The sequence below is a fragment of the Talpa occidentalis genome, unplaced genomic scaffold (genome assembly GCF_014898055.3).
Source record: "Talpa occidentalis isolate TD23 unplaced genomic scaffold, MPIMG_talOcc4v2.1 talOcc4.14, whole genome shotgun sequence".
Lineage (NCBI taxonomy): Eukaryota > Metazoa > Chordata > Mammalia > Eulipotyphla > Talpidae > Talpa > Talpa occidentalis.
In genome coordinates, this window is record NW_023601433.1 from 13472942 (window position 1) to 13492947 (window position 20006).

Sequence of the window (20006 nt, forward strand, 5' to 3'; positions counted from 1 at the left end):
AGGAGAGTTGGTCATCCGGCCCTCAGTGGGAATAATCCCCCCGGAAGCCCTTAAAGATTGTGCTGGAGACTCTGGTGTCACCTTTGACCTCTCTGTTCCTTTCATTCAGTCCCATGCAGATGGGCTTGCCTGTAGGTTCCACCTGGAGAGGTAGATGGGGTGCCTTAGCTCAGGTACCTCTCTCCCCCAAAGCCTGAGTTTTTTTCCTTCTGCTTTAATGTCTTCTCTTGGGCAAATTAGGGTGAAGTTGGGATTGGGGAAGTTCTGAAGACGTACCAGGAATGGAAGAGGAGACCCGGGGTCCTCCACTGAGGCCTGAGCTGAGCTGGAGCTGGAGAATCTAATCGGCAGATTCAGACTCCTTCGAACTTGCTGGCAGGGCTATCTTCTAGTCCCCCCTGTCTCCCCTACACATCCACCCCTCACACTGTCCTAGAGAACAAGAACCACCAGTTGGAGCTTTGTGGCTAAGATTCCATGCAAAGGCAGAGCCCCAAAGCAGACTTCTATAGGTTTCTAACCCAATGCCTTCCCTCCTCTCCACAGATGGGGTTGTCTTTATTGTTTGTTGTCTACCTGCTTAAATATTCAGGCCATCCAACTAGCAAAAAGTTCATTTCCACCTAACATTCTGTGCCCAAGTTTTGGTAAAATGCCCATGACTGGATATTAACAACTGGGAAGCAATGTTTCTCTAGCCTTAAACATAAGTATGGAGTCCAAATTCTTTATCTTCTTGCCTTGACTCCGATGTGGTGAAATGCTGTAGGAAACCCAACGCCTTTGCAAGAAGGTGATCCTGGCTGCCCTGTGTGTCTCTGGGTGTGGGTAGGTCTTTAGTTCTGCATTGTTCCTTTCAACAACCTCTGTAGTGCTCTTCCCAGCAACAGCTGCTGGGGTAGACCCCATTCCCGCTCACAGGGGCAAGAGTGGCTCACAGCCACCAGTCCTCAAGGTCAAAGGCATTAGCCTGATTCGGAACTCCTAAACCTGGTGGGCTCGAGTCACATCACTATTTAGAGAATTTTAGAGGAAGGTTGGACCTAGAAAGGCCTAAGTATTCCACAAAACTAAGAAACCATAACATTAAAAGAAATTGCTAAAGTTGGCTTCAGGAAAATTCCTGCCTGGCAATTGCCTACTGTAAGCGAAGTCAACAACAAACCAGGAAAAAAATATTTGCAACTCATATGACCAACATTTACTTTCCCTGATATATAAATAGCACCTAGAAATAGGTAAGAAAAAAAGAACAACTTAATAAAAAAAAATATAGACAAGGGAAGGACCAGACAGTTCATAGGAAAGAAAATAAAAGTGACTTTGAGATATCTGAGAAGATGTCCTCCGTGTTCATATTAAGAAAGTCAAATTAAACACACATCTAGACACCATAGTTTTAACCCACCAGGGGCAGAATGCAATACATAGTATGTTCCAAAGAGTTGGCAACTGATGACTGGCAGGTTCCCATATTGCCTGTTGAGTCTAAATCAGTTTTATTTCTGTGGAGGAAAATTAGATCATTTCTATCAAAATTATAAATGCACAAACCCTTGGACCTTAGAATTTCTAAGAGGCTGAAAGGGTCAACCAGAGGTTATGCCTGAGGCTCATGAGGTCGACTATCAGGCTGAACCCAAGTTCACCCTCAAGGCTGGGGGGGATGGACCAGTTTGCCAGCCTAGGACCAAGCCTGGGTGCTGCCAAGGTCAAACAGGCCAGCCCTGGACTCAGACTCGAGGCTTCTTGGGTAGACCAACAGTCCAGCCCCGGCCTCAACATCAAGGCTTCATGGGTCCAAGAGATGGTCAGTCCCAGGTGAGCCTGCAGGCTGCAGGGGTTGACCAGAGGTCCGACTTGAGTTCCACCAGAAGGCCAGCCCTGAGCTCAGGCTCTAGGCTGTGGGGTTGACCAGCAGTCCAGCCTAGGTCCAAAACTGGGTGCTGCCAAGATTGAACAACAGGTCGGCCCCAGATTCAGCCTCAAGGCTCCATGGTAGCCCAAGAATCTGTCCCCAACTCAACACTGAGGCTGTCTGGGTCCACAGATGGCCAGTCTCAAGTGAGACTGCAGGCTGCAGGGGTTGGCCAGAATTCTGACTCTGGGTTTTGGGTGAGGCTCTCGATGTTAACCAGAAGGACAGCCCTGAGCTCAGCCTCAAGGCTGGGGGATCAACCAGCAGGCCGACCCTGGCTTCAATAGCGAGTCTGCCTGGGCTTACCACATGGCCGGTCCTGGGTGAGGTTGGAATCTACAGGTGTCGACTAGAAGTGTGGCCTAGGTCAGAGACTGGGTGCTTCTAAGTTTGAACAACAGGCTGGTCCTGGATTTAGCCTCAAGGCTTCTGGGGTAGACCAGCAATCTGGCCCTGGTCTCAACATCGAGGCTGCCAGGCTATGCCAGATGGCCAGTCCTGGGTGAGCCTGTAGGCCGCAGTTGTCGACCAGGAGTCTCATCTCGAGTTCTTCCTGAGACTTTCCATGACAACACCAAACCGTTGCTAAGATCAGCCTCAAGGGTAGGGGTGGACCAGCAAGCAAGCCTAGGTCCAAGTCTAGGTGGTGCCAAGTTCAAACAGGCCAGCCCAGGACTTAGCTTAGAGGCTTCCAGGGAAAACCAGCAATCTAGCCCCCGATTAACATTGAGGCTATCTGGGTCGACCAGATATCCAGTTCCAGATGAGCCTGCAAGTTGCAGGCTCCGACCAGGAGTCTGACCATGGGGTGTGCCTGAGGCTCTCAAGATGGACCAGCAGGCTGGCTCTGAATTTAGCCTTAAGGCTAGGGGTAGACCAGCTGGCAGGCCCAGAACTGAACATCAATGCTGCCTGGGTCCACCAGATGGCCAGCCCCAGGTGAGCCTGCTGACTGCAGATGTCAACCAGGAGTCTGACCCCATGTTATGCCCGAGGCTCTTAAGGTCGACCAGTTGGCCAGGCCCGAGCTCAGCCTCAAGACTGGGGAGTAGACCGGCAGGCCAGCCCCGGGCTCAACATCAACACTGCCTGGGTGTAACAGATGGCCAGTCCTGGGTGAGACTGCTGGCTGCAGGTATCGACCTGGAATCTGACCCAGGCTTGTGCCTGAGGGTCTCAATATCCCCAAGCAGGCAGGCCTGGAGCTCAGCCTCAAGCCTGTGGGGTTGACTGCAGGCCGTCCCTGCTCTCAATAGGGTGGCTACCTGGGTCTACCAGATGGCTGGTCCCGGGTGAGCCTGGAGGTTTCAGGGGTTGACCAGCAGTCCAGCCTATGTCTGAGCCTCTGTGCTGCCAAGGTCATACAAATAGCCAGCTCAGGAGTCAGCCTCCAGGCTTCCAGGGTAGATAGCAGTCTGACCCCGGGCTCAACATCAGGCTGCCTGTGTGTACCACATTGCTAGTAGCAGTTGAGCCTGCAGGCTACAGGGCTCAACCAAGAGTCTGACCCCATGTAGTGCCAGAGGCTCTCCGGTTTGACCAGGAAGCCGGCCCTAAGCTCAGCCTCAAGGCTGTGGTGTCAACCAGTAGGCTGCCCCCGGCCTCATTAGTGAGGGTACCTGTGTCATCCAGATGGCTGGTACCAGATAAACCTGGAGGCTGCAGGGGTCAACCAGCAGGCCAGCTGAGGTCGAGCCTGGGTGCTGCCATGATTGAACAATAGGATGACCCTGGACTCAGCCTCAAGGCTTCCAGGGCAACCCAAGAGTCCTGCCCAGGGCTCAGCTTCTGGGCTGCCTGAGTCTAGCGGTCATCCAGTCCCAGGTAAGCCTGCAGGCTGCAGGATCGACCAGCAGTCTGAACTGGGATGTGCCTGAGGATCTCTAGTTGGACCAGAAGGCCAGTCCCGAGCTTAGCCTCAAGCCTGTGGTGTCGACCATAAGGCTGGCCCTGTCCTAATAGGTAGGGTGCCTGGGTCTAACAGATGGCTGCTCCTGGGTGAGCCTGGAGGATGTAGGTGTCGACCAGTAGTCTGACCTCGGTCTGAGCCTGGGTACTGCCAAGATGGAAAAACAGACCAGGCCAGAGTCAGTCTCAAGGCTTCCAGGGTAGACCAGCAGTCTGACCCCGGACTCAACATTGAAGCTGCTCAAGTCCAGCAGATGACCAGTCAGTCCCAGGTGAGCCTTCAAGCTGCAAGGATCAACCAGGAGCCCAACCCTGGGTTCTGCCTGAGGCTCTGGAGGACGACCAGTAGGCTGGTCTGAGCTCAGCCTCAAGGCTGGGGTGTCAATCAGCAGTCCCATCTAGGTTGAGCCTGGGTACTTCCAATGTCGAACAGGCTCTCCTCAGATTCAGCCCAAGGCTCACGGGGTAGACCAGCACCCCAACCCTGTGCTCATCATCAAGGCTGAATGGGTCGACCAGATATCCAGTCCAGGTGAACCTGAAGGCTGCAGGGGTCAACTAGGAGTCTGGATCCATGTTGTGCCTGAGGCTCTTAAGGTCGACCAGCAGGCCGACCCCGAGATCAGTCTCAAGGTTATGGGGTCGACCAGCAGGCTGCTCCCAGCCTCACTACCAAGGCTACCAGGGTCCAGCAGATGGCCGGTCCCAGATAAGCCTGCAAGATGCAGGGGTTCTACCAGGAATCTGACACTAGGTTGTGCCATAGGCTCTCGAAGTAGATTAGCAGGCTGACCCTGAGCTCTGCCTCAAGGCTGTGGGGTTGACCAGCAGGCTGGCCTTGCCCTAATAGCAAGGCTACCTGGGTCTACCAGATGGCTGGTTGCTGGTGAGCCTGGAAGCTACAGAGTTGACCAGGTGTATGATCTGAGTATTCACCTGCCATTGCTCCCTCCTCAGTCTGATCCATGGATTGCCTGTTCCCTCCCAGCAAACCATTCCCTCTCTTCTGGGAGCACTTCTCTAGAAGTCACTGCCATGGGCATCTTCAGCTCTGCTTCCAGGGCTCCTGACCTAAGAATAAAGGTGCACATGTGGGCCTAAAAAAGAGGCCTGGAGGCTGGACTCAGGAGACAGATGACTCCTCAGCAAAGGTGAATGGGGTACCTAGGGCTCCTACATGCACCCCCTCCTGGAGCATTGCCCCTGAGAGTCTCCTTGTGACAGGAAGTCAGGGGCAAAGGGGTGCACCAGTATTTCTGGTTATCAAGAGGGGAAATTATGGACTCCGTTTGATCAACCACCTATTTAAGTCATTGCAATAATGTGATTTATAAGACGTATATATTAGGTCATTCAGATAACCAAAGTATATTTCTCATATATATTTTATCTTCATGAAAGGTTCTTGGCTCACAACTCCCCAAACCCTTGCAATTTCCTAAATGTTGAGGGTAATATATGTGTCTCTTGTTTTAACAGGGTGGTCCCCAGGAAAGGTGGAGGTTCCGGGTTCCCTGCCCCACCCAAAGGAGGGTGGAGCTGAGCAGGGAGAAGAAGAAGCTTCAGAAGAGACTGAGGGAGGAAAGAAGCAGGATGGAGCCAGGAGGAGCCCTGGAGAAGGCACATGGAGCCGAGAGATATGTGAAGAAACTGCACTTGCCTTTTGGTCATGGACGGGGTGACACAGATGTGGGTGAGACCCGTGGTGGGGTGACAATGGCGGGTTTTGTCTTGATTTTGATTTTGCTCTTTTCCTCCCAGACTTGTCTGGTTGTTTCTGATCCTTTTCTGTGGGTCCCCACTGGAAGGTGCTTTAAACTTGGGACAGGCTTTGGGGATTTGCTCTGGGCCAATCCTGCTTGGGCGGACTTTTACCCACAAGGGGATGGGTGACTTTGGGTGCTTGGTTTAGAAACTATATTCTTTGCCTTTCCTGTATTGTTTACTAATTGTATTAAAGTTCCTTCCCATTAAAGTCGCCTATGTTTTGTGTTGATGAGGCGGATGGCAGAACCTATTTGGAGCAGGCAGGTTTGTGGGGTCTGGGCTGCCCCTCTCCCTGCCCTGTAACATTGTTTAGGTAATAAGGTGACTTTTAGAAGTACCTAAGAGCTGGAAGCAATCATACAACTGCATGATTGGAAGGCTGGAATGTCCAGACCCTCCCAGACTTCTTGGTGTAGGGATGGGAGTTGAGGGGTGGGGACTGAAAATTTAATCAATTCCTTATGGCCAGAGATCTTACAGAAAGAAAATGACAAACTCAGTGTTTCAACCCTGAGTTTAAGTGACAATCAAAAAACCAGGGACAATCTAGCATGTTCCCCAGAGAATCTGTTCTTTGTTGAAGTTGTAGGATAAACCTCCCTTAAAGTCAGCTGCAGACTTGAATTGTGAGTGGTGCAGAATTACAATGTCAACTGAATTCAAAGCCCAGACAAACATCTCCTACTGGAGTATGAACCAATGGAAAGGATTTTGGAAAGAAGAGGGACCCCGAGATTTGGAAGGTAACATCTGAATGGGTAGAAGCTTAGAGTAGAACATTGAGGATGGAAGTTTCACCAGGCCAGAAAACAGAGGTGGGGATAGAAATGATTAACAAGTCATTAGAATGGCTGTAGAAGATCTGCAAGGGAGGTGGGGACTGGAGAATTGTCAGTCATTATGAAGAGATCAGCAGTCCTTACAGATTAACCCAGCCAGCCTCTGGCAGAGGTAGATTCCACAATGGGTAAAATTCCACGAAGGAATGAATCCACCCAGAGAACAGTGGGAAGAGGAGGCCCTGCTCTGGTGGGGCCAGCTCCCTGCCCTTTCAGAACTGCCCTCTGTGTCTGTGTAGCCATTTCTCCAGTCTCCTTTCCCTTTTTCTTAATTAAAAAGGGAAAGCTGGGCCTCCCATGGTGGTGCAGCGGTTGAGCGCTGGGCTGCGAAGCTGCCCGCAGCCTCTGCAGCGCCAGTTCGATCCCCGGCTACCGGCGAGGGTCCCACATGGCGCGCAGACCTCTCCTGCCTTCCGCTGCTCCCCTCAGCAGTGTACTTCGGTCCTTCTGCCTGTTCTGCTCCCCGCTCTGGCTCTGGTGAATTCTCCCACCCTCCTATGCTTCTGACTGTACCCAGTGCTTGTATAAATAAATAAATAAATATTTTAAAAAAAAAAAAAGGGAAAGCTGTGTGCTGCCCAATGAGGCACTCTTCTAAAGTCTTTTATCAGAGGGACCCAAGAACCCCACTCACCAAACCCCAGCAAGTATCCCCCATGAAGTGAGAATCTTGAACCTGTGTCTGTTTCTGGTAGTGGAAACAGCTGCTCGCCTGTGTCTAAGGACCAGTCTTCTCCGGCTTAAAGACCCCCGAAGTCCAGGTCTACAGCTGGGGGAGGTCACTGCTGACATTCACTGGGGGTGGTGGGATTCCACGTGGCAGAGACCAGGTGGGGTTCATAAGTGCCAGAGACAAGGTGCTGGGTAGGTCGTGCTGGGTGGTAAGAGCAATAACCCGCCTGGATGACCCACATGGCCTTTGGCAGTGACTGATGGACCCCAAACAATAAAATGAGTAACAGATCTGCATACTGAAGCTGGCCAGTTCCCAGACCCAAAGGCCCTAGATTAAAGTGGAGGCTGAATGTTGCTGAGGCAGTTTAGGGAGAAAAATTGCTAGCTGGTGAGAGATGAGTTTCCTATCTCAACAAAGGCAATTGGATCACTAATTAAGTTGCCTGGTTCCTGTTTGGACAGGGAATTGGGCCTTGACTGGGTAGCCCAGTTCTTGATTAAGTAGGGAAACTGAATCTTGGGCTAAGATCCCCAAAAGTCCTGTTTGAACATACAGACTCTGAACCCTACCCTCACATCCCTCCCAAAAGAATAGACTGACTAACCAAAGGCACCGACTAGAACAAAAGCCTCCAACCCTGATTAATAATTGTCTTAAATTTCCCAGAGGGGGAGGGTCGAGGGCCTGCAAACCAGGACACTGCGCTACCCAGAGAAAATGGTGACGCTGCTCCCCTCTGCCCCCACTGTGAGCCTGTCCCTTTAAAGCTATGTCGCTTCACCCCCTGGGGGAGCCAGGCCTTCTAGGCACTGGTTTCCCACCAGTTTGAGCTCCCCCCAGTTGGTTTTTTTTTCCCCTCATCTTTGGGATCTTTAATTCATGTTCAATTAAATGGAATTCAATTGATAACAGTCATATAAACTATGTCAAGTCCTTCCATCTTTTTTTTAATATTTTATTTTATATAATTCTTACATCATTTTTCATTTTTGCAAAATGTATGCATTTTCAGTTTGGTTATATTCCCCGTACAATTGCACCCCCCCTTATTTTGACCCTAGTCCTTCCTCTCCCCGCCCCCCCAGGCAGCCCCCCACCCCACCCCGGAGTGTGTCTCTGGTTATCTATAAACCCCCAGTCGTTTTTTAAAATAAACTTTTGGGGCCTCCCCGGTGGCGCAGCGATTGAGCGCTGGGTTACGAAGCTGCCTGCAGCCTCTGCAGCGCTGGTTCGATCCCCGGCTGCTCCCCGGCCACCAGAGGAAGGTCCCACATGGCACGCAGAGCTCTCCTGCTGTGCCCGCTGCTCCCCTCAGCAGTGTACTTTGTCAGTCTGCCTGTTCTGCTCCCCACTCTGGCTCTGGTGAATCCTCTCACCCTCCCACGCTTCTGACTGTACCCAGTGCTTGTATAAATAAATAAATAAATCTTTAAAAAAAAAAAATAAATAAATAAAATAAACTTTTGTCTCTTTCATCTGAAAACACTCTGTAAATTATTTCTCCCAGAGGGTCTCTGGATCCACATATTTTGGGGGTCTGTGACATCCCAAGGAAGGATCCTGCGACTTTGCCACAACTCTTTCTCCAATTTTTCCTTACAGGGACCTCTGGTCCTTTACCAGGATCGTAGATGTATTGCAAAAAGGGACACGTCAAAACCTTTAGGGACTCCCTGACATTGTCTCTGAAATGACATTAATTCTGCAGAGAAATGTTTAGAAATTCTTAGGAAAGCAAAGTGCCACTGGGCCCGACCTGCCAGCGTGGGGGCTGGTGGTGGTCAGGTGATAAATGGAGTTTTGACCTAAAGATGACTCACCGTGGACCAGCAGATCTGCAGGTGTATCCTGTGGCTCTTTCCCTGGTTCCGGGACTTATCATTGGACCAGACAAATGCAGCCCCTTGCAGAGTTCCCATACTTGGCTCCCTGGACCCATGGGTTGGGGCCCCTCCCAGAGGAAGGCTCCTCCCCTTCCTCTTTCCTGGCATGGTGAGCCCAAGTCAGCCCTGCATCCTGAGGAGGCCGCAGAGATCACTGTCAGCATCTGAGACCGCAAAGGAGGCTGGGCGGGACGCCTGGCTGTCCTGTTCCATGTGCCCCCCAGGCCTGGGCAGGTGACGTGCAGACCTGGGAAGATGACAATGGCCTGACAGCCACTGACTCTGGTGGCGACTCCAATTGCAGCTGTTATTCCAGATGCAGTTCAGAAATTTTTCTGATGTCGGCAAAACAGTTGGTCCTTGGCACCTGCTTCATGTTAGCTGTTACCTCCCCCTCACTTCCTCATATAAACAAAACTGGTTAACATTTTAGGTTCCAAGTGGGATGGTGGCTGAGTTGACAGGATTGTGCCATAATAGGGTGGCAGAAGAGACTCTTCATCCAGACGAAGGATGAAATGGTCAAAGGGTGGGCTGCACGAGAGGTCTCCTTTCTGCTCTCTCAGGCACAGGCCCTGACGCATGCCTTTAGAAGGACACAGGCTCTGCTCTTTCCTGCCTGCCCTGGGCCCGGGACCTGGCCACTGTGGACTATCTCCATGGGTGCCCTGGCCCTCCGGCTTCTGGCTGGTTTTGTTCAATGGGAGACATTGGTAGGAACCTGGAGGGAGCAGCGAGGTGGTGGGTAGAATTCTCCCCAACTCTCTTCCTTCCAAAGCACTGTGAACTGCTCATGTTCTTCTACAATACCAGTAATTGTTCCCTCAACTTGATTTTTCAGGCCTGGGGATGCTAGCAGCTCCCTAGTACTGTTAGCCCCAAGTGCTGGATTGTGTTATTTTTTTTTTAACCAGATAGAATTTTATTAACATCTCATGTTAACTTCTAAAGGCATGTGTCAGGGCCTGTGCCCCACAGAGTCAGACACCCAGGCCTCTGACCTCTGGCTTCTCTGCTGTGTGTCTGGCCACCTGCTGAAGGCCGTGGTGCTCTGCTCCAGCGAGCAGGAAGGAGGAAGGGAAGAGGAAGATCATGCCTCCTTCCTTTAAGGACACTTCCTGGAAATTGCATTTAATCTTTTCCCTCACATCATATGGTAACTCAAGTCACTCTGGCATGTGTACCTAACTAAAGGGTGGCCGGGAACTGTAATCTCTATTCTGAACTGCCAGGTACTCAATTAAAAATGAAGGGCTCTACTGAGGCTACCAGAAGGGGAGGTGTGGGGGGTGGAAGCAACAGGGAGGAGGGACCAATGGACTACAGTGGAGAATTATTGGGACTTTGGAGAATTACTGGGGGCATGGTGCAATAAAATACATTTGTAGAGGTGTGAACATTTACCCCTACAACATATAGTGTTGTAAACCAATGTTACCTCAATAACCATAATTTTAAAGAAAGTTTATAGAAAAATTTCAGGAATAAAACTGAAGTAATATTTCAAAATAAGGGGCTCTATTAATACAACAGAGGTACAGAATGGTGTCATGGCCTGGTAGACATGCCACCATAGATTGTGGATCATAGATAATCCTTTTCCTAGATTCTCCTCACTTCCCTCTTCTGAAGGTACTAGTTGCTTCCTGCTGGGACCCTGACTAACTCAAGAGTAAGAATTATTAATTCACTTACTTATTATTTATTGAGATGCCAGGCATTGGGATACCACTGAAGCAACACTGAACACACTCGCTGCCTTTGAAGAACTTTCTGGCAGAGATGGGTGTTCCTCCAACAATCACCCAGACAAAGGAAATCGCAGATGAGGAGACCACAAGGAAGGTTGGCACAAGGTGCTCAGGGTGCTCCGAAGCTCAGACAGTGGGGTGTCCGCTTACAAGTGAGGTCCAGTGAGGTCCATGCTAGGACATGCCAGGCTGGGGAGTGGGCAGGGGCACAGCACATGTGAGGAAGTTAAAAACGACGGTATCAAGGAGGACGGAGGGTATGCAGGTGGCAGGCCAGGCCTTCTAGGCCTCACCAAAGGCATCATCCTAATGAGGAACAAGTCAGGCCTTTGGAGCGTGTGGTCCCTTGGATGCCCCCAGTGATCTCGGCCTTCAGAGAATCGGGCCCTGTGTCAGGATCTCCTTTTGCGAGTGGGCTGGATTCATTCCCTTACTTCCAATGAGCAGACGAGGCAGCAGTGCTGGGAAGTCACCTCTGAGGTTGGGTTACAAAATTCTCTCTCTCTCTCCCCTCAGCTGCCATGTTGTGAGGCCACCCCATGGAGCCTGTGCGGTGGCCTGTGTGGTGAGGTGCCCAGGTGAGGTCACTGCCAATGTCCAAGTGCATGAACTTGCAGAGATTTTCCAGCTTCGTGTGAGTCAGTGGCCCCGAGAGGGTCCACCACAGCCTGGGTGCAGGCAATCTGTCACTACGTAATTACTCTGCATTGGCAAGAGGACAAAATTGTCTAATGATGTCTTTCTCAGACTGTGTCCCCATCCTTAAGGTTTGCATGATGGTAGTTACCTTCAAACGACTGTCGCTCCAACCTATAGCTTAACTGCAATTCAGAGACACCGAGTCGTCCATTATACCACAGCAGATAGCTAATGCAGAGCACAGGCCTTGAGGGCTGCGTTATTGCATTCATGTAGTTACTACAGAGGAGCTATATGCTAGACATGCTGACATAATGCATTTTATAAACTCTTATGTCCTTGTTTTGAGTAACATCGCCCAAAATTTTATTTTATTTATTTTATTTTTTTAAAGATTTATTTATTTGGGCCTCTCCAGTGGTGCAACGGTTGAGAGCTGGGCTGAGAAGCTGCCCGCAGCCTCTGAAGAGCCGGTTGGATCCCCGGCCGCTGGCGAGGGTCCCACATGGCGCGACAGATCTCTCCTGCCACACCCGCTGCTCCCCTCAGCAGTGTGCTTTGTCAGTCTGCCTGTTCTGCTCCCCGCTTTGGCTCTGGTGAATTCTCTCACCCTCCTGCGCTTCTGACTGTACCCAGTGCTTGTATAAAGAAAGAAATAAATAAATCTTTAAAAAAAAAAAGATTTATTTATTTATGCATACAAGAACTGGGGTACAGGCCAGAGTTGTGGGGGGGGGTGAGAAGATTCACCAGAGACAGAGTGGGGAACAAAACAGGCAGACTGAGTGAAGTACCCTGCTGAGGGGAGCAGCAGGCGAGTCAGGAGAGGTCTGCTGAGCCATGTGGATCAGATCCCTACCTGGGGATCGAACTTGTGCTGCAGAGGCTGCGGATAGCTTCACAGGTTGTGTCTTAACCCCTTGCGCCACCAGGGAGGCCCACATCCGTGTGAAATTTTAAAGTAACAGTAAGGGATGGAGGGAAAATTCTCTCCCCATGGACATTCAGTTCCCTTAGCATGGCTTAATGCTGTCATTTCCAGTGTACCTTTCCAGAAGGATTTTATGCATGAACAAACAAATGCAAGTTGGGTCTCATTCTGCAACTTGCTATTTTCACCTAACTGTGTCTGAAAGAACATTCTGCTCATTTCCTCATTGATTTTTACAGCTATATAGAACTCCGTTTTGTGAATGTCCTCTTACACACTTAAACCTGTTCCCTTACGATAAACTTTTAGAATATTTCCAAGAATATAACAAACAAAGGTGCCATGGATAATCGTGGCCATACAACATTTTGCTTTGGAGGATACATTTCTAAAAGTGGGGTCCCAAGGATGCAAATATATAACTTTGATAAATATGGCCAAGCTACCATCAAGATGGGCTCCTCGGGGAGAGACTTTCTAATTTACATAGCCAGCAGCCCTAGGGCAGAGGGAGCCTTCCCCCACCTTGTCAACAGCGTTATCAAATGTTTTCATCTTGGCCCATCAGGTTCTTGAGAAAGACTCCCCAGTGAAGCTGGAAGTTGCCCCTCCATCTGATTTGTGAGATTGAGAAATCTCTTGACAAGTTTAATAACTGCTGGCATGACTACAGATATGTGGTAAAAAATAAATGAATAAATCATAAAACGAACACAGAAACACATCCTCTGGCTGCCAAGTGCAGAATGGACTGCAAGGAGGCGGGTGGAGGCAGGGGGCCCATGCTAAGGGGGTGGGGCGCAGCAGGGGAGGGAGAGCTGCCTGAAAGACTCAAGTCTTTGTGTGCTCTGGGGGTGCATGTGTGTGCCCCGGAGCGGGACCATGGTGCCAGGATTTCTTTTCAGTCTCTGGCTTGTGCAACTTGAAGAAAGATGGTGCCTTCCACTGGGAGGGGAGACACTTAAGGAGGACCAGGCTGTGGGGAAGTTCTGATATGTTCCGCACTGTTGCTATGAGAACTGTTAACTTCTTGCATTTACTATATGCTGTGCTTTCCTCCTACACTTCAGCGGAGTTTTAAATTGTAACACGTATCCTGGATTTAACATACTTAAAATACCAAGTCAGACTATCGATAAAATGTTGAATATTTCTCTGCTCTTCTACAGTGTGCAGAGGAGACATATGCCCAAGAGGGTGGTTGCTGGGTGCTGGAGCAGGTGTTCTGTCCTGGGCATGATACAGATGGACAGGGCTCCCCAAAATTGGGTTTCTCCCGTTTGTGACTTGGGCAACGTGTTGGGGCTAAAGACAGGCTGGCCAAGTTGTCCCTAAGTAGCATGCTGATTACTTTGAATTGAAAGAAATTAAGAGACAATGCAAGAATAATGCCTTTTGCTTAATTATCTATTTCCCTTGCGCCTCCCTGGTAGCACAAGGTGTTAAGCACAGCACTATGAAGCTATCCACAGACACTGCAGCATGAGTTCGATCCCTGGCCAGGGAGGTGACCCACATGGCACAGCAGACCTCTCCTGTCTCGCCTGCTGCTCCCCTCAGCAGTGTATTTCAGTCAGTCTGCCTGTTTTGCTCCCCACTCTCTCTGGTGAATCCCCTCACCCCAAAACAACTCTGGCCTGTATCCCAGTTCTTGTATGCATAAATAAATAAATCTTTAAAAAAAATTATCTATCTCCCTTAAACCAAGAAATAAGTCTTGAGGTGGCTCTGGAGGTAGGAGACAGCCCAACAACCTTATCATCCCAGATTAGGATTGGTGAGGACTGTTTTCAGTGCATATGTAGATAAACTCTAAGTCCTTTTTCTGTAAGCAAAGGTCTTTGTCTTTCCCTCCTGAATGGATGCCCCTTTAGACTCTAACCTCTCTGGAATGACCTGATGACTGCGTCCTTTAATGTGTGGCCTCCATAAGCTCATCCTTAAAGTTTGTCTTTTCTTTTGCTAATCTCCTTTATCAATTTAGTTATTTTTCAGCCTTATGGACCTAGGAGGGTGGAAGAAGATGGACTTCCTCCCCAACAGAGGCATCTGAAGAGCTTCAGTTGTTTACATCTGAGGGGCCTTTTGACCCAGGTGTGCAAGAGGAATGTCCCCAGGTGGCTGCCCTGGATCTGACCTAGTTTTGAGTCTGCTACTCCAGGGGGTGGAGGAAGTAACTACTGAAAAGAACAAAAAGTGTGATTTTAGAAATTATACATGTACATATATTCTTGGAGGAAAAAAAGATCATCACCTTAAAATACCCCGTCCCCCCAAAAAGTCTGAATAAATGATACTGTGACCAATTCATGCTATTTTTTTGCCCTAAGACCTCCATGTTTCTCTCAACCTTGCACTCAGCCTCTTAGCTGTGAGAATTATTCCCAAGCCAGAAAATCAAAGAAGAGTCAGGCAGATTCCTGAATTTGAATCTTTAAAAGCCAAGGTCTGGTTATAAAAGAGAGAGGGACATTTTCCTGCTCCTCTGTCTAGGAAAGTGGGTCTCAAATTGTGGCACCCCCACCACCAGTACCGGCAGCATCACCACCACCTTCATTCACTATGTGTATTAATTACTAGCTTTTGTATGGATTTTGCTTTATCAAATCACCTGCTATCTAAATTTCAGTATTTGTTTTTATCATTTTCACTTGCTTTACTACACATAATGCTCTCCAATTCCCTCCATTTTCCTAAAAATGGCTGAATTTCATCTTTCCTATGACTGAACAGTATTCCATAGTGTGAACAGACCACATCTTCTTGATCCATTCGCTGTTGATGGACATGAAGCCTGCTCCAGGCCCTGGCTATTGTAAATAATGTTGCTATGAACGTTGTGGAACATGCAGTTTTTTGCATTAGTGTTTTCCTCTTTGAATAGATGCTCAAGAGTGGGACAGCTGGGTCATATGGTATGGTATTTCCATGTTTAGTTTTTTTTTTTAAAAAAGATTTGTTTATTTATTAATACAAGCACTGGGTACAGTCAGAAGTGCGGGAGGGTGAGAGAATTCACCAGAGCCAGAGTGGGGAACAGAACAGGCAGACTGACGAAATACACTGCTGAGGGGAGCAGCGGGCGGCAGGAGAAGTCTGCACACCATGCGGGACCCTCGCCCAGCGGCCGGGGATCGAACCGGTGCTGTAGAGGCTGTGGGCAGCTTCACAACCCAGCGCTCAACCGCTGCGCCAATGGGGTGGCCCATAACCTGCAGCTCTTATTGAAAACAACGATAAACATTTTTCCAAATGTCTACTGAGTTTCTAGATATCTGCTACCCATTTAGAATTAGGTTGCTTGTTTGTCCTTTGAATTGTGTAAGTCTCTTAAATATCTTAGATATTGTGTGAATATTTTAACTTCTTGTAGTTTCCTTTGCTGTCAAAAAAAACTTTTCAATGTAAGGTAATCCTAATTGCTTATTTTTGTTTTTTTTTCTTGCCATAAAATTCAAGTCTCAAAAAACACATTTATTGTTGCTGTCATAGAATGAGTCATCCAGGTTTTCTTCTATGTATTTTATTGTTGCAGATCTTACATCTAAATCTTTCATTCCAGGCCTCCCTTGTGGCGCAGGCGGTTGAGCGCCGCACTGTGAAGCTGTTCGCAGCCTCTGCAGTGTGGGTTCGATCCTGGCTGGCTGGTGAGAATCCCACATGGCTCAGCAGACCTCTCCTGTCTCGCCCAGACCTCTCCTGTCTCACCCGTATCGCCCGCTGCTCCCCTCAGCAGTGTGCTTCAGTCAGTCTGCCTGTTCTGTTCCCCACTCTGTCTCTGGTGGATAATCTCACCCTCCTGCGCATCTGGCCTGTACCCCAGCACTTGTATAAATAAAATATAAATCTTAAAAAAAAATAAACCTTTTATTCATTTGGAGTTTATTTTATGTGTGGTTTCCCAATTTTCCCTGTACCATTTATTAAAGAGACTGCCAATTATCCATTTTATGGTCATAGCTGCTTTATCATAAATTAGTTTTTTGGGCTTTCTTTTTTGTTTTGGGTTTTGTTTTAAAAGATTTATTTATTTATTTATTTATTTATTTATTTATTTATTTATTTATTTATGCAGGAACCAGCGTACAGGCCAGATGTGCGGGAGGGTGAGAGGATTCACCAGAGACAGAATGGGGAGCAGAACAGGCAGAGTGACGAAATACACTGCTGAGGGGAGCAGCGGGTGAGACAGGAGAGGTCTGCCGCGTCATGTGCGACCCTCGCAGGCCGGCCAGGATCAAACCGGCGCTGCAGAGGCTGAGGACAACTTCACAGCGCTGCACTCAACTGCCTGCGCCACCAGGGGAGGCCTTGTTATAGGGCAACCCCGATATAAAACAGGTTGCCTGGCTGTGGGTCCTCACCCGCGCGCTTAAAAGGGACTTATGAATACTCCACTATAGGCACACACAAAAAGTTAATAAAAGGTTTATTTACAAGGGAAAGGGAATTAAGGAAATGTACAACTCAGGGAGAAAATAGGGAAATAAAGGCTTTAATGCGTCCTATCCAATCCGCCGACCTAGAAATCCAAAGGCACTCTCAGAGCTGGCCTGATGCTGTGAGCTGGCGGGGAGCCAAAATGGGGGATCCCCTCCAAAGCCCATGTGTCTGGCTTTATACCACACTTGGCTGCTTAAACCCACTCTCAGGTCCCAGCCACCTTCCCTTTGGTGGTGATGGATTTGGAGTTCCCAGTGTCTTTTGGCTTTGGTCTGGAGTAGGGGATGGAGTCCACAAAGGCTGTACGGAATTAGCTTTAGGACATCCTTTTCCCGCTAACAGCCCTACTGGTCTTTCAATTCCATTGTTCCATGTACCTGTTTTTGTGCTAATATTATAGTGTTTTTAATACCTTTGTTTTATAGAAAACTCCGAAGCATGTACCAGTTTGTTAAAGGATATGATAAAGGATACAGATGAACCATCACATGAAGAGATACATGTAACAAGGCCTTGGAGTGGCCCCCGCATAGGAACTTTTGTTCCTGTGAATTGGGAAGGGTGCATTGCCCTTCCAGTACATGGATGTGTTCACCCACCTGGAATCTCCCAGAAACCTATGCTTGGGGGATTTTTATAGAGATGTAATCACATAGGTATGATGGATCATTAACTCTATTTTTAGCCTTTTTCCCTTCTCAAGAGAATGGGAGGGACCTGAAAAGTCTAAGCCTCCCTTCATGGCTTGGTCTTCCTGGTGACCAGCCTCCATGCAGAGGCCCACCCAGAGTCACCTCCTGGGAAATTACAAGGGTTTTGTTACAGGCCCCCCACAGCCTGGCCCTTGGGTGTTACCTTCTGTTATTGAGTGCACAGGCTAATAGGAAAACCACAAAAACTTGGCCACAATCACCAGTGAGAGACAGACCAAGACTCCCGCCTCTCAGTCCAGGACTGTGGCTCCAGGCAGTTGCTGCCCCCTTGTGTGATCCACAATAAATGTTGTTCTTTCCTCCCTAGAATCTTTGATGAGAGCTCTCTCTAAATTCTTTTCACCATATCAATACAGTCAGATAAGAACTCTAATAGGTTCAAGTGCTCTGTCAGGAACTGGGTGCAAACACCAATATTCAGAACAATAGATGCTCATAGCGCTCTTTTGCTCAGGAATTTACACGCATTTTAGGAACCTGATGTCAGGAACTGGGGGAGCAGATATGCATATCTTATTATAAATCATAATATAATGTAATAGAAGATGACAGAGTAGATTTTGTTCCAGAAATATAAGGTTTATTTAGCATCATAAAATCTATCACAGTAAAAAAATAAAAATCATATGGACTATTCAATTGAGGCCTTCCCCCCTAAAAATAAAATCAATTAAAATTTAAACAAATAGAATCAATTTAAATTGTAAGAACATAAATGAAATTTATAACCTGGTAAGGGACCATGGTAGATAATATGTGTTGCTCACTTACCATCATCACCCCCTTTTTCCTTACTAATGGAAGAGGTGGCACATTGCCAGTAAAAAACACTCACTGCTTGAGGACTGTAACATAATCCAGATGCAGCCAAAAACATGAAAATGGAAGCCTAATCCTCAAACTCCTGAGAAATCTATGTTTTTCAGATAAAGGAGACAGACTCAGACTTTTGACCTTCCATTTCCTTCCTGCCTAGAAAGCAACCCAAGACCTACAGGAACAGCAGCCATATTGTAACTACGAGAACAAGACCACACAATAAAGATGATATCAGGAAGCTGGAAAGAGGCCTGGAAATGTGCCTTCCTCTGCACATTTTCAGTGACAATAACAGAACCTTTGTTTCTTTAAGTTACTGCATGAGGTTTCTTTTTTGTGCAGCTAAATGCAGTCCTAACTAATAAATCTACCAAAAATCTACAGGATGCATCATGCTTGAGGAATAAATAATAATAAATCAGGAATGATTTTAATCATGTTATTCAATGATTTCTGTTCTCTTGGCTACTAAGTAGCATTATTAACTCTCTCCTATCTAATGTCATGAGGCAAGAAAAAGAAATGATATTTAATAATATTTCAAAGCAAGTTAAATGAACATTATGATTCACTGACAGTATGACTGCCTCCTTAGCAATCCTACGAAAACCAACTAAGAAACTTATAAACTCTTAGAAGCATTCAGCAAGATGAGCAGATATAATAACAAACATACAAAAATCAAACATTTTTTTACAGAAGTAGAAAAAAATTCTGAAATTCCGATGAAACCATGAAAGTCTCAGAAGAGACAAAACCATTCTGAGAAAAAGAAAGAGCAAAGTGGGGCCATTATACTTCCTGATTTCAAGCTATATCATAAAACTTTAGTATGGTATTGGCATAAAAATAGACACATAGATCAATATAACAGAATCAGGAGCCCAGAAGTAAACCCATCCATATATGGTCAACTAATATTTGGCAAAGGAGTCAAGCATGTCCAGTGGAGAAAAGACAGTGTGATTCAAAAATGGTGGTGGGAGAATTGGATTTTGACATGCTATAGAGTGAAACTAGATCCCTATTTTATGCCACTCACAAAAATTAAATCAAAATGCATTAAAGACTTAAATGTTAGACCAGAAACCATAAAAATACTAGAAGAAAACATGGTGGGGGAAAAAACTCTTTTACATGGGCCTACCCATGATATTTTGGGAAATGACACCCAATGCATAAAATCTAAAATACACAAGAAGAAAGGAAACTATGGGCAAATGAAAAGATAATCTATAGAATCAGGAAAAAATATTTTCAATCACATGTCTAATAAGTAGCTAATATCCAAAATGTGTAAAGAACTCAGAAGTAAAAAAACCAAATAATCCAATTTTAAAGTGGGCAAAAGATCTCAATAAACATTTTTTTCCAAAAAAGACATACAAATGGTCCACAGATACATGAAAAGGGGCTCAACAGCACTACTCATTATCAGGGAAGTGCAGATCCAAATCACAATGAGTTATTCCCACGCCTGTTAGAATAGCTGTCATCTAAAACACAAGAGGTATGGCAAAGGTGTGGAGAAAAGGGCGCCCTGTGTGCACTGTTGGTGGGAATGGAAACTGGTACAGGCATTATGGAAAACAGTATGGAGGTTCCATAAAAGTATAAAAGTAGAGCTACCATGTGATTCAGCAATCCCATTCAATTTCACTTCTGGGAATATAGCTGAAGGAAATTTTAAAATATTATCAATACATTGAAGTGTTATTT